The 16,321-nt window shown below is 36.7% G+C and overlaps 2 pseudogenes; both read right to left on the bottom strand.

The window, feature by feature from the left end:
• Positions 1 to 177: 177 nt before the first annotated feature.
• On the bottom strand, positions 178 to 5,359 carry LOC115411718 (transcription factor IIIA-like; annotated as a pseudogene).
• Positions 5,360 to 14,914: 9,555 nt separating this feature from the next.
• LOC115411390 (60S ribosomal protein L21-like) lies at positions 14,915 to 16,147 on the bottom strand (annotated as a pseudogene).
• Between the last annotated feature and the right edge of the window lie 174 nt (positions 16,148 to 16,321).

Raw genomic sequence — 16,321 nt, 5'->3', positions numbered from 1 at the left:
TGACAACCAGCTGTCCCATCAGCTGGAGTTTTATACATGTGTGAATGTGTGTTCTGTTTGTTTAATAAACATTTCCTTCAGAGGAGTCAAGGCTCTACATTCTGCTTTTCCACTTAAGTTAGTTTTCATGCTGAAATAAAGATGCTTTATTTTCCAAAAACAAAAAGGAAACAAAAATACAGCTATGTGCGTCACCTTTAATAAACACATCTCAGCCATATATTTATAATCCAGCCTCAAGATTTGGTGTCCTTTAAACTGGTGTTCTGCAGCTTTTCGGCCAGCTGAGTTTCTACTTGTTTGGCTGCAGCTCTCAGTCGGGCCCGATTCGCCAAATGCCAGGGCTGGTTCTTTTTAGGGTGCAGTTTCTGGAAGCAAGCAGATGTAAAATACGAAATAAATATACAGAGTAAAGGAAGTAGAAAGAGGAAAGGCTGACTAATGTCACCTACCTTCACCTTTTTCCTCTCTGGGTCATGCACCACTCCATGTCGCCACAGGCTCTCCTGATTAACACACACCTCATCAGCAATTAACCTACATCTGAAGTCCAAGTACTTCTAGCTGTGTAAAACTATAGTGTGATAGCCTGTGTCATTTATTTTCTTAAGAGTGCCACCATTTAGTTCAGAAAAAGGGTTTTCCACTGGATTTTTCTAAGAGGTAACAATGGACATGTGCATGTTGAGGTAGAAAAGCAAAAACCAACTTGAGGAAAAAGTGCTGAATTTGGTTAATGTGATTCTTTGAGTTTATGCTTTACCAGCATGGCGAAGCTGCTCCCACCCGTCATGGGCACAGATGAAGGGCTTCTTTCCCTCGTGATCTCCTAGAATGTGACTATCCAAGTTGAAGCCATGAGTGAACTTTTTGTCACAGCCCACTTTGGGGCATGACAACATCTTCTTCTCCCCAGAGTGGACGTGCAGCGAATGTTGGTGCAAGAACCAGCTGTTGTTAAAGCGCTTTTTGCACTCGCCACATGACAACTTGACTGAGAACAAGGGGGTCACAATTTAGCTTCATGTACAGTTGAGGTTGGTGACTGGATGGGGTTTTAAAAACAAAACAAAAAACAGATATCCAACACATAACATGCCCCTTTACCTTTGTGTACTCTTCTGTGTTTCTGGTATTCTGTCCACGTCTTTCCTTGAAAAGGACACCCGTCTTCCTCACAAGGGTAACCTGCAGAAGGATAGATTTTATTAGACACACATTAAAATTAAGTGTGTTCTGGCTTCAGCTAACTCACCCTGATGCATCTTCTCATGATGCCTCAGTTTTCCATGAGTGGGGAATTCTTTTTCACAGCCACTGAACTTACAGCTACACAAAAAAATGTTTTAATTTTAGACTCCAACAAAAAGCTAAAAATCCATGCTCCCAGTGTCCCAGATATATTACCACTCACTGGAAAGGCAGAAGCTGATTGTGCTCATACATATGGGCACTGAGCTGGTTTCTCTTGTTGAAATCCTTTCCACAACCTTTATAGTTACACTGAAAGAGAGCAAGACAGTGCATTTCTGCATCAACATGCTTATGAGAAAAATGAAACAAAAAAATAGACTTTGAATTCTTCTACTCTGTAGTGCTTTTCCTGGTGCTGGTGAACTCGGGCCATATGGTTCTTCATGCTGACATTTGTAACAAAGGCCTCAGTGCATCCTTCCGCCAGACACCTGAAGATCACAGAGCGTTTTACAGTCCAATCAAACGTCAACACCCCTCAACATCAAAAAACAGGCAACAGTGTCTTACTTGTGTGGCTTTTCTCCACTGTGGCTGAGCTCATGTCTGGTGAGTTGGTAGCGAGTACAAAAGCTTTTGTCACAGATCTCACAGGAGAATGGTTTCTGAGATTAAGAGATATTTTCAGATAAACTCAGCAACAGCTGGCAAATGTTAATCATCAAGCAAACAATTTCAGCTGCTGTGAGGCTTGTATTTTGATTTTTAGTTGTCACATATTTTTAGATCCAGATCCACTTACCAGTCCTGTGTGTTGCAAAGATGAGCCTCTAACTTCCATGACTTGGTGAATTTAGCTTTACAATCAAAAAAAGAGCAAAGATAGCTTTTTTGACTTGGCAACCTCTCCCCCATCTTTAATAAGAAATGTCAGATGTGGTGTTTTAATCACACACTTAAAGACATAAAGAAGCAGGACACTTACTGACCCACAACCAGCAACTCACCTGAGATCCTTTTACCTGATTGGACTGTACCAACTAGAACCAAGATAGGGGTGTTCTACCCAAGGGATAAAGCTTTACTGAAAATATTTAAATGTGGCATGTAAACACTTTCACCATAACAACTGAAATATTCTAGACAGCTCTTATATATTTATATTAAAATATTATCAATATGTCAAGTCAATGTATGTTTGCATCATGAAAATGTGGAATGGAAATGCCTTTACTAGTTCCTCAGTGGGGGAAATTCCATTTTTACCCCTCGGCCAACATCTGGCCGAAGGGTAATTGTAATCATTTTGTCGTCTGTCTGTCTGCCTGTTCAACAATATTGAATTATCTGAAGAACGCATTAGGATATCAGCACCAAATTTATACTATTGAGTCATCTTGGCATGAAGCAGAAGTCTATTGAAAATAGGTGACCTTGACCTACTTTTTCAAGGTCAAATGGCCTTGTGCCTTGTGCAGTTATAGTATTTGAGTACTTTCAATATAAATATGTATGTAATAAGTTTTAGATAGATAGAAACTTTATTGTCATCAAATTAGCACAAGGCATCAACATGACAAAATTCAAGGTGCTCTTCAGAACAGTCCAGTCAGGCTTGACATAAAAGAGAGCATATACTAAACCAAAAACAGAGGTAGCTAAAAAACAATTCCACACAAAGACAATTTAGCCAAGGGGTATTAAAAGTGTGCAGCACACTATGTTATTTCACTCTGTTGTTATTTTGTACACATACAGAAGCCCCAATACAAAAAAGTATATGACATGACATGACAAGGTCATATAAGATTAGAATATACAGATAATATAATAGTATAGATAGATAGATAGATAGATAGATAGAGATAGATAGATAGTAGATAGATAGATAGATAGATATAGATAGATAGATAGATAGATAGATATAGATAGATAGATAGATAGAGATATAGATAGATAGATAGATAGATAGATAGATAGATAGATATAGATAGATAGATATATAGATAGATAGATAAAGATACATAATATAGAAGATAAAGATAGATAATATAAACACAATGGTACATGATGGTTTTTAGAAAGATGGCAATATTAAAAACAGACATTGACAATAATACTGATTATTATGTAATGTTTTATCTGTTAACCACACACTTCAAACCAAAATGTTTGTGGAAAAAGAAATGCTTTAAAAGTAGACGTTGTTCTTGCAGACCTTTGTTCACGTGGTTCATGCGAACTGCAGGACCATAAAGACTGAAGATACCATAAGCTGATTTACAGTTTATTCTGGGTAAAGTGAGACACTCTTAACTCCCAAAAACTGGGTTATGACCCACAGGTGGGTCACAGAAAAGTTTTTCTGGGTCACAAATTAAGAATCTATTTGTCAGTATGTTTTTTTTTTTTACATGCAGAAGTGCAACACACACTGAAACTGATCCTCTGCCTTGAACACATCATAAGCTGAACATGTAGCAACAAACCACACACTGTAGACTAGGAGCAGTGGGCTACCATGTCAGGCACCTGGGGAGCAAATGAGGAGTTAAGTGCCTTGCTCAATGGCACGTGAGCCAACAATTTCTCTGCTTTTCTGGGGAATTGAACTGGATACCTTTCAGTCACAAGCTGCTTCTCCAACCTTCCAGGCTATGATACTGTATTTTATGTATGTTTTACTGAAAAATGTCAAGAAAAGAAGAACCAAATGGAGATTTTCATATTTTGTGTCATTTATTAAGTATTGTAAAGTAAAATGTGTGTAGTGTTGGACTATACTTTTTACTAGAAAAGTACAGTAAAAAGTAATTTTTTTCACTCCTGAATGAAGTATTCAATGTAGCTATATTTAGTTACACAGACATAAAATACAGTGATTTATCTTCATTGTTAGTTTGCCTGTTCCACATATTGCAAAATACAGTATATCTTTCATTCTTTTGTCTCTTTTCCAAAAGTGACACGGCCATATATAACATTAAAACACAATGTAAAATGGCTGTGAAATTATCAAGAATGTTCCTTTGGGTAAAATTCACTCCTTTCACATTTATAGAAAGGGTCAATTGTGAGTTGTTTTGCAATGGTTTGTCTTTGTATGAAAAAAGGAAAGAAAAAAAAAAAGGGAAGCACTGATTGATTGCAGATATGTTTAGTTTTCTTTCAGAGAGCAGGGTTACTCATGGATTAAAAACATATAAATGTAAGGAATCAGTCTGGCACCTGTACTTAACTATGGACCTGGGTTTAATAATGATCCCACTGATACTCAAACACTATAAATGCCCATGGCTCTCTCCTCTGTATTGATTGATACTGGCTTTAAAAGTGTCACCCGGCTCCTTGCAGCCAGTGTGAGTCTCTATCTGCTGTTGCACACAAGCATGTGAGAGGCGACTGTCTGTCTCCATTAATTACACACATAGACAGAATTTACAGCTCTAATCTTCATCTTATCAACCCTCCAATATTGTTTGCTGATATGTGTGATTGATTGTTGTCAGAAATTAGCTGACTGTAAGAGCCTTTGAAACAGACAAAATCAGCATCTCAAAGGTTTTTAGGTTAATATATCTGCAGTATTCTACCTATGGAATAAACTAAAAAAAAAAAGAAACAACACAGAAAACAGGGGTGTACAAATGACGCACTGACAATCCAATAATGCTATCTGCCTGGATAAACATTGGAGATCACACTCTGCACCCATGTCATGCTCTCATGTGAAACCTTTGACTGACTTTTGTGAATAAGCCCTATTGAAAGCCTGTTGGGCGTTACCTCAGTGCCCTCCCACGCTCCAGGTAAGCAGGCCCAGGTCAGTTGACACGGTTATCAGCCTCCTCCTCTCCCATCCGGTCCCCCTCCTCCTCCACCGCCTCGCCCTCTGCTGTCAGGCCCTGCTGTCAATACAGCTGGCCCAATATCCACATGTATGACCGAGCCTCCTCTGTCGCTGATAACCACAGGCAGCTCAGACTCTATCACCCCACCTATCAAACCACAAGTACAGCATGTACTCTGTTTGGCATGCAGTGGGTTTCCTTGTACCTTTGTCAAACCCATACAATCATGGGGGCACACTCAGTCACACCTTGCACACATAACAGTCGCAAGAATAGGTGAAGAATAAAGCGAAATGCACATACGTACCTGACATATCCCCACTCTATGCTGCTTTTTACATCAATACAACATAGTTCAAATGGAAATATAGATTTTATTCAATTACACAAGTCCGAACATCCTCGGTTTTTATTTCATACTATTAAAAGTGATGTCAAGAAGGTCAAATTTGCTAAAATACAACATAACGACACCTACCGTCATATAAATTTACCACTGCTGACCAGGCCTGAATGTCACAAATCCCTGGGAACAGATGTTTGGTGTGAATATAAGATCAAGTGTCATAAAATGTCTTCATCCCTTGGAAAACAGGTCACTGGATCCTTAAACATGGAGTGTAACTTTACCTCATGAGCCCCCGTCACGCATCGATGCTGAGTACTTGTAAGCTGTTGAAGCAGTAGGCCCTTACCCGTAAAGACAACGCAAAGTTCATCAGTTCCTCCCACAGCAACTGTCATAGTCCTCCGAATTCCACTGCTATTTTAGGGCTCCGTTGGGTTGGAGAGTGGGGCGGTGGGGGTATCAGATCAAAAAGGGACTGTATTTTGCCTTTCTGTTGACCGCAAAAAGGTTTTTAATTGGGTTATATGTAGTGCCATTAATACAAAGTCACCTCAAGGTCCCTGCCCAAAATGCAGAATGGATAACATGGCCCGACCTCAACCATTCACTGCAGTGCATTACTACTTCATATTTTAATGTATTGATTAAATAATTGATGAGAAAATGTTCTTTAACCCATAAGACCCAAACATCCACCACCAACCAAAACCATCTACTGATGTGAACTGTTTAATACCTGTTGATCCACTAATCCTATCAATACAGGGAAATAATTGGTGTAAAATGCAGTTTGTCATCAGATATGACCCATTGGGACATTTAGAGGCTCCGTAGTGAACGTGAAACACTGTAATCTTCTACAACACTGATTCATCAGTAAAACCAATGGAGTGTATATAGATGACAGTGGGTGGAGACACTTGTTTTTACGTTAAGGTTATTGACATATTTTGCTGAAAAAGTCAATTTTCTTCTGTTTTCTCTGTTTTGATATAATAACCCTCAATTTTAATCTGAGCTTTTGATCAGTGAATCAAATATCAGCAAACACATGTTTTTCACTGAAAAAAACACAAAATGTTCAGGATATATTATAATAAATAGTGATAAATTGCTTAAGAAAGAAACTGAAAGAAAAATTAATTTGGGAACTGCCACAAAAGTAGCACTGGGTTTTTATGCGTTAATATGGCTCATTCTGCTTGATAGCAAATTTGGTATTAAACTGTGATTTACTTACAATTTAATATTAATGGTTGACTAAAAGATGACTTCTTTATTAATTCTTCTTCAGAGGGTTAAATGCATTCACACTCAAAATCTCAACCTTCATTTCTATAAACAGTGCCTGTAAAAAGTGTTCACAAACCAACTCTGGCTGTGATTTATTGAAATTTGCAATCAATTTGACATTAAAGAGTGAGAAACTCAAATTGTGTCAGAAATTATTGACATTTTATAACAATAAATCAATAAAATATTCAAGGGAGTGAAACCTTTTTAATAGGCTTTACTTTTAATACTTTTTAACCTACAGTGATATGGGAATTACTGTAGAATATTTGATTTTAAGTTTAAATCAAATAATAGATGCAGATGGGTCATCCACAAAGTAGAAGGTTGGCGGTTAAATCTCATCCCCTGTTCACATGCTGAAATGTTCTTGAGCAAAACACCAATCCTCAGTCGCTTCCAATGGTGCGTGAATGTGTGTGTTAACGTGTGGAAATAGGTGATGTGACACAGTGGATACCATTAAGGTACGAAAACATCATATTAACCCATTAAGACCCAGTGCTACTTTAGTGGCATCTCCCAAATTATTTTTCCCCTATATTTAACCTTTCTTAAGTGATTTATCACAATTTAATTGTAATATTATCTTCTTTACTTTGAGTTTTTCCATTTTTATAATGTATTTTTCTATATTTAATTCATTGATTATGTAGATGTTCATAAAAGCTCAGAATAATTCAAAGGTTATTGTATCAGAAACAAAGAAAACAGAAGAAAAAGTGACTTTTCAGTAAAATATATCATAAACTGAACATAAAAACAAGTGTGTCCATCCACTGTCACTGATCCAATCCATGGGTTTTACTGGTGATCAGTGTTGTAGAAGATGACGGTGTTTCTACTTCACTACGGAGCCTCTGAACGTCCAAATGGGTCATATCTGATGACCATGAAAAGATGACAAACTGCATTTTACACCAATTATTTACATGCATTGATAGAATTAATGGATCCACAGGTATTAACAGTTTGCATCAGTAGATGCTGTGGTTGCCAGTGGCTGCTTGGGTCTTTATGGGTTAATTGCAGTATGTTTACCATTCTCAGTGAAGAGTCAAATGTACACATTTAGTACTGTTACAGTATTGAAAACATACCTGTTCTATTAGAAAAGACATCATGCATACTATATAATGCTTGGTTGGAAAAAATCCCCCCCTTAATTTAACTAAGCAAACAGGTACGAGTCTTCCATTAGATCATTTTAATGTTTCAACTGCAACAAGTTATTTAATAATAACCGTTGCAGTGAGTAGCTTCTCATTTCTTCAATAACTATTAGTTTGACAGAGAGCATAAATGTTTGACCACACCAGGATTCATCAGGTTCAAGTTGTAAAGTAGTGGTTCAGGGAATATGAGGCATCATTTTCACACATGGATTTGCCACCACAGCTTCCAAACCTGAACCCCATTGGGAATCTTTGGTATGTACTGAAGAAGACTTTACACAGTGGACCAACACTCCCATCGTCAAGACAAGATGTCAGTGAAAATTATACAACTCTGGACAGAAATAAATGTTGTGACATTTATGGTGACATTGCACAAGCATTGCATAGCATAAATGATGTCACGGTTAACCCATAAAGACCCAGTGCTACTTTGTGGCACTTCCCAAATTATTTTTCTGTTTCTACCTTTCTTAACTGATTATCACCAACTTTTTTTAATTATAATATTATCCTCTGTATTTTTCATTTTTCGGTGTAAATCATGTTTTTCCCATATTTAATTCACAGATCATATAGATATTCATGAAAAGTCAGGGTAAATTCAAAGTTATTATATCAGAAACAGAGAAAACTTAAGAAAAATTGACTTTTTCAGCAAAATACATCATTAACTGAACATAAGCCAAGTGTGTCCAGTCCACTGTCATTGATCCAACTCCATGGGGTTTACTGGTGAATTAATGTAGGAGATGATGGTTTTTCCACGTTCACTACAGAGCCTCTGAATGTCCAAATGGGTCATATCTACCTAAGACCAGGAAAGTGAAAGTTTTAAGCTTTTTTACATTAAAACAATTGTCTTGATTGGAAACTGTATAATGCAACAGTTTTTCAGACACATTTTTTCAATTATTTTTATTTATTTATTTTTATTTTAATGATTTGTCCTTGCAATGGAGAGCTTTTTTTTTTAAAGTAAAACTGTGAAACTTTTGTCCCTACAGAGGACACAGATGCATTGCTGGGTCTCAGGAGGATATCTGATGACCATGAAAAGACAACAAACTGGATTTTTACACCATTATTTACACGGATTGATAGGATTAGTGGATCACAGGTATTAAACAGTTTATAACTGTCGATGGTTTGTGTCGCCGGTGGCTGTTTGGGTCTTTATGGGTTAAGTTGCACTGAAATATTGGCAGCTTATAAAACCAACAGAACCGTGCTTTGTTCAGTCACAGTCATAACATCTCACTTGAAGAAATAAGGCTGAAAAAATGGTATAAACGATAATAAGATAACACAATTATATCATATTGTTTTTCTGAGATTTGGTGAATGTGTCCTGTGAGAGCAGATAACTGTGAAATTGTATCGTGCTATGCAACATTTGGTGGTGTAAGCCTGTCTCTGTCCACGTCCAGTGATCTACCTTGTATGTTTGTGTGCATGTGCTGTGTGTGTGTGTGGTTAATGTGTAACACCGCGGGTCGATACAGCTGCTCTGAGCTGCTGGCTGAGCTGACAGACTCAATCTGTGTGTGTCAAACCAGTGTGATTAAGGGTTCATAGTGCTCCGCGGCTTTTATCCACATGCCTCGTCTTTCTGCCCTCCTCCCTTTGCTTGCTTTCTCTCCTCCTCTGTTTACTCTTCGTTCCTTCAATCAGTAACTTCCGTGAGTCAGTGCCACACATGACACTCTGATCGCCACACACAAAGGCCCTACAGTAGATGTATAGGCACGATGGTTGTCTCACTACTCTACTGGGAAAGCATGTGTTGTTGAGGTAATATTTTAGGTACAAATATGTGGCATTTTCTTTCACACATAGCACATAACAGCAAGAATGATCCACTCTGTGCTCTATTCCTGCAAGTAGTGGGAATATACAAAATGTTTGGGCACCGTTCGTCTTATCTAAACACACAAACAAGATCCAGACCTTGTCAATCAATACCAAGGGCTTTAGGGGCCAACTCGCTCACTGATTGATTGCATTTTATTTTTCCATCTGCTTTTCCTGGTTTATCTGTCCGGCTTGTTGGGTACTTATTACGCCGTCCCCGATAAGGCCTGTGTCTAAATTCCCTGACCTCAGGTGTGTTAAGGTTGAGGGTGAAGACAACCTGAGCAAGTTTATCTCAGAGGGCTGACACCATTGTCCACTGGAGGATTTCAACATCTACAACAGGGGTGTCAAACTCATTTCAATTCAGGGGCCACATTCAGCCCAATATGACCTCAGTGGGATGGATCAGTAAAATAATAACATAATAATAAGCTATAAGTGATGTCAACTCCAAACTTTTCTATGTTTTAGAGTAAGAAAAGTAAATTATATAATGAAAAATGTTTAAACTATCCTTTAAAAATTATGAATAACACGAACAACCTGAAATTCCTTAAGAAAAATAGTGCAGTTTTAACAATATTACACCTTAGTTTATCATTTTCACACATGTATTACAACTTACAGAATGTATTGGATATAAAGGCACAAAACATTTGGTACGAGCCATAATATTGTTAAACCATTAAGACTCAATTTTACTTTTGTGCCAGTTACCAAATCAATTTTTCCTCTGTATTTAATCTCTCTTAAGGGATTTATCATCATTTATTATAAGATTATCCTCTGTATTTTGTGTTTTTTCAGTGTAAATCAGGTATTTTCCTGTATTTAATTAACTGATCATGCAGATGTTCAAAAAGCTCAGATTAATGTTAAAGGTGTTATATCAGAAGGAGAGAAAACTAATGAAAAAGTGACTTTTTCGGCAAAATATATCATTAACTGAACATAAAGCAAGTGTGTCCATCCACTGTCATTGATCCAACTCCATGGATTTTACTGGTGAATCAATGTTGTAGAAGATGATGGTGTTTCCATGTTCACTACGGAGCCTCTGAACGTCCAGATGGGTCATAATCTGATGACCATGAAAAGATGACAAACTGCATTTTACACCAATTACTTACATGTATTGATAGGATTAGTGGAATAACAGGTATTAAACGGTAGATGCTTATGGTTACCATTGGCTGTTTGGCTCTTTATGGGTTAAAATTGCATTTACTTCTCTTAGGATGTTTCATATTTGTTCAGGTCATTCACATTTTTTGTGAAGAGATAGTTTGTAAATGTAAACATTTTCATGTAATTCTTTTTTCTTTTTTTTTTTTACCCTAAGACAAAGAGAAAAAATTGGAGTTGTCATTATTTATAGGTTATTATCGTAGGATTTTACTGAACTGACCGAGTTGAGATCAAATTGGTCTGTATGTGCCCCCTGAACCAAACTATTTCAACCCCCTTGATTGTTAATACTTGCATTTCACAAATTCATCCCATGGTCAAGATTGGACATTTGACCCACAGGCTGTATGTTTGACCTCCCATAATCTACAAAATGTCTTTTTCCTCTTTTTTTAATTAATATTTAGAAGTCCTAAAAGTCACATCTTTTCTTCCTTCAAAGAATGTGTGCTTCTGCAGAAATAAAAAATGCTTAACCTGATTCACACACATACATACGCTAACACATCACCCTGTCATCTGCTGCCTCTATCTCTGTAAACTGGTCCTAATAAGTGCAAATATTGGGTAAAGTACCGAGGTGGGCTGAGATAACCTATTGTCACATAACCAGCCAGCCATTCAGCCTCCACTGATTAACAACACACATCAAGTGGCCTACACACACATGCACTCACACAGCTCCAACGTTAGACAGCTCTCACACATATTCATATATGAGTAATACATGTGAATAACATTAAAAAAATAACAGTGCTATTGAAAAAACATATATTGGATCAATCCATCTCCTGTTGATGGTAAAGTACACAGAAAGATCATGAAAAGAGACTATTCACAGGCTGTGTTAAACATTTTGTTGCACCAAATGATGTGTAATTACATAAATCTGTCATGCTATATTGCCTTTTATTATGAACAGAGGCTCATATTGAAAACGAAAGCAGTGATTTCCAGCTTTTAAGCCCTGAATGACAAGTTCAGTGTCACCTCAGGACCAAACGCTTCCAAAAAATGTCATAAATTTCCATACAAACTACATTTTTTCATTTTTACAATGAAAATAATGTCTCTGAAAGTCTCGTTTGTGTGTGTGTGTGTGTGTGTGTGTAGTATATATATATATATATAGATATATATATATATATATTTTTTTTTTTTTGACATTTTAATCCTGTTGCATCTTTTGCACCATTTCAATCTTTTCATCTCTCGTACAGTTTTGTTCATCTTTTACATTGTACCCATCTTATGTCCTTTTCTTTTACATTATTTTTGTCACGTCTTTAGAACTGAAGCCTCTCTTCTACATTTCACAGCTTTATTGGCACAAACATTTAAAAAACTCTTCCAGGAAACACTCTTCTTCTGTTCTAATTAAGAAAATAAATTCCCATATGATATAACTATTATATATTTTCCTCTGCCAATAAATACAGCTATGCGACCCATTTTGGGTCCTGGGCCTAAGTTTGGGAAACACAAGTGTAGACTATTCTTAATATTAACGTGACAAGTCAAAACTTTATTTTACAGAACTTATGAAAATGGTCAAATTAGTAAGAGCCTTATCTTTTCATCGTTATCATTTTGCCAATTCACCTACATTCTAAATTGTCATCGTTTGGCCTCATGTTTGTAATTAGGGTTGTTGATCTTCATTTTGATCTACCTTGAAAAGACTGGTTAAAAAAAAAAAAAAAAAAAGTTGATATTGGATAATTGCTTACCACCAGGGGTGTCAGACATGTAGCCAGACAAAGGGTCCAAACTGACCCACAGGATGATTAATGTGCAAGAAATACACTGAAGACGTTAACGGTCAAGGGTGTCAGTCATTTTAGTTCAGGTGCCACATACAGGCCAATGTGAGCTCAAGTAAAATAATAGCATAATAAGACATATATAAAACTCTTAATTTCTCTTTTGTTTGATGTGAAAAAAAACATAATTGCATTACTAAAATATTTACATTTACAAACTATCCCTTCACAATAAAATGTGTCCACTGTACACACCAAATGTCCACTGCAATCTGAGAGTTGTGTTAATAATAAGCTGAGACATTGTATTGTTGAAATTGCACTTATTTTTCTCAGTAACTTTCCAGTTGTACGTAGTTTTTTAGGTTATTACCATTTTCATAATGAAATCTGACTTTTTTTTTTTTAATTACCTCATCGGGGCAAATACCTTTTAACTGAAAACAAATATATTTTTATTATTCTTTATAAATTATGATGCCTAATATTTACTGTCCGGCCCACTTGAGGTCACATTGGGCTGTAGTTGACCCCTGAACTAAAACAATTTTTGCCAGCCCTGTCTTAAACCATGATTCAACTGTTCATACTTACTTCTATGATTAAATGTATATAGTTCCTTAAATCTGGGTTATTTGGCAGTAAAATGTCCTGATGAAGACACTGGATTGTGTTACACAAACTGCTGAATCATGGTCCCGTCTCACTGGAAACATCTAGCCCTTGGAAAATACTCTGCAGTTGAATTATCCACTTCACATGAGGTAATCCCATAATACTGATACTATTATGTTCAATTATCACATGTATCAAACCTTGGTTATCACCTAAACACCTTTCTAAGCTCTACAGTGCATGTGTCTCCATCCACCACAGGCCTGATGCTAATGCTGAGCTCCTTGGACATTTCATTGTGCATACTGCCACCTAGTGCATGAACAGAGAAATGACTGGAAGAACCAAGGGATGTGGTTTACATCATATTGAAATACAGCTTTGGAAATACTCATCAGATCATCTGTGAATTGGTGTAGAAACTCAGTAGTACAGGCCTGTTCTTGAAATATTCAACATTTATTTTCACCGTTTGTCACTCAATACTAAACACTGGATCTTTGTTCATTTAAACACACTGCTTCTGTAAAGCATTTCAATATTTTAATCACCTTCTTTAAACTCACACTTACACATAAGAAAATCCTGATGGCTTTATAAGACATTACATAATTTTCTACTGTCTTGTTACATTGCTTTATTCCCCTCTACAAGTAAATATTTCCACTGGTCTACTGATGCCTTCGCTATCTATATATAATTTCATAAATAATTTTAAGGTTTAAGATTATTTGTGATTACGTATTCATATGGTTGGAAGAAGCCTCTTCGAATTTCCATTCAACACATCTGTATAAAGTGAACTAATCTCTGCATCATTGCACAATAGAATTAGTAGCAAAATCATTTGTGCCCTGTAGCACTGGAATTTTTTAATTTATAGTAACTTTACTTGCAGATTTATATGCATGAATAGAGCATTTGCCTCCATTTATGCAAGAGTTAGCTGCTGAATTTAAGCAAAGTATAAAGCTGATAAGGATACAAAGCTTGTGTACAATAAGGCATATACAACAGTTCTCAGGACAGTGAGTTATGTCTGTTTAAAATATAGTATTGCTAAAGGAACATGGCATGAATTTGACTTTCTGGACTGTAGAAGGAGGGTGTGCTAGTTTACACCTCTCAGTCTTTAAACATTATAGTTATATCATTATTTTTTAATGACAATTTGTTGTCTATTGCTCTTGTCTGTCTTGCTTTGGTACTGGTAATAATAAAAATAAAGATCCTCAATTCCAGTGGTCAGTTGTGTTGTCCTAAAGTCTATTAAACCCTATGCTTTATGACATATCTTTTATGAAATTGAACTGCAGAGATCTAACCAGAAACATTAACAGAAACTGGTTGTTGACCATTTACTGCTAATGATTACCAGCCATGCTTAGCCTCAATCTAAACAGTTAACAGGTCAATGACAAATAGCATAAACAAGAGTGGATGTAGATCTGTAATGCTTGTGTCACTTGTAGTCACTCTCAGATCGCCGGTGAAATAGAAAGTGCGTTTGATTTCATCTTGAGAAATCATAGGAGGAAAATCATCACTGAGTGACAGCACATGGTGACACTTCATTTTAAGTTGTTTAAAAATGTAAAAAAAAAAAAAAAAAAAAAACACGTCAAAGGGTGTGTGTACAAATATTTTTATTGTGTGAGCACTTTATGCCATGAACTCATAGGGGATGGGCTCCAGCAGCTGAGGGGTGTTCTTCTTCGTGCTGACAAAGTGGGCTTCACGTGGAGGAGCAGGCTGTAAAGACAGAGGAAACGTCAGGTGATGAATGAGTAAATAAATGGATTCAGATGAAAACAAACTCATTTTGAAGTTTAATAATAATAATAATAATAATAATAATAATAAAAAAAGTTTCCAGACATAAAAAAACAAATTCACAATAGTGTTTCAATTGTAGACATTTTAATTTGACCTAAATTTGGTTTTAATTTGTGGACTGAGTATCACCAGATAAGATCTGCACAACAAAAACACTTACTATAAATTGCACTCACACTAAAGCAGACTATAATTACTAATTGACTGAACTCATACCTGGCGCTTCAGCTCCCCCAGGTGCCTTCTGCTTGGCCTCCAGTTTCCTGGCTTCATTCTCCTTGACGCGCTGCAGGAAACTGTCCCTGCCTCTTCGAGTGCTTCACATGCTCAATGCGCACGTTAATCCTCTTGGCCAGGATCTGCCCCTGTGAGCCACATGCAAAAAATGTAAATCATGTATGTGACCTGACTGATGGCTTTGACAAAATACTGCTGTTTACTGGTCTCTTCTGTCTCCTCAATACAACCCCAGATCTAACAGGAGTCCAGACCTTTGGTGCTTAAGGATTAAGTATTTTTCCCCACATGAATGACCACTGAGGACATAAAAAATCCTGGTGGCAAAGTGAAGATGGGGTCAAATCAGCCTCGGTTTCAGTTTAAGTAAAACCAAAATTTAGTTCCAAAACACAAGAATCTATGTATTACATCAGGCTGTGTTTATCACAGATGTTCAGTGGACGTGTACATTATCTCCTAACACCAAAACTACACTGTTTACAACTCACTTTGTGAATGACTTTAGCAACTGATTCTTAATCACATCAGTCATTTCTTAATGCTCAGATAATTTTACCAACTACATAATATTTCCCTGTATGCATAAATACAATTTAACCAGCTGTCATGAAGTTTAGTGACCGAGAAAAAATATGTACTTTAACAAATTGAGGCAACAGTTGGAATTTGAGGGTTGTTCAATGAAAGACAGACAACTTAAGTACTTACTTGACCTGCTTGTTGACAATGATGCCGACAGCATGTTGGGTTACATTGTAGACTCGTCCGTCTTGCCATGGGTAGCACTTATGAGGCATACCTTCTGAATGGTTCCTGTGCCCTACAAAGAAGCACACACACATCAATTAACAATGCCTAGAAAGATTCTTGTCCCTGCAAGAACCTCAAAATACTTAACAGCTGCACTTTGCGGAAAAGCTTTCACTTGAGTCTCTGTCGTAAGATATCTTACCTTAATGT

The sequence above is a fragment of the Sphaeramia orbicularis genome, chromosome 20, assembly GCF_902148855.1.
Source record: "Sphaeramia orbicularis chromosome 20, fSphaOr1.1, whole genome shotgun sequence".
NCBI lineage: Eukaryota > Metazoa > Chordata > Actinopteri > Kurtiformes > Apogonidae > Sphaeramia > Sphaeramia orbicularis.
Note: the sequence above shows the minus strand (reverse complement) of the source record. Positions and strands in the feature narration are given on the sequence as shown.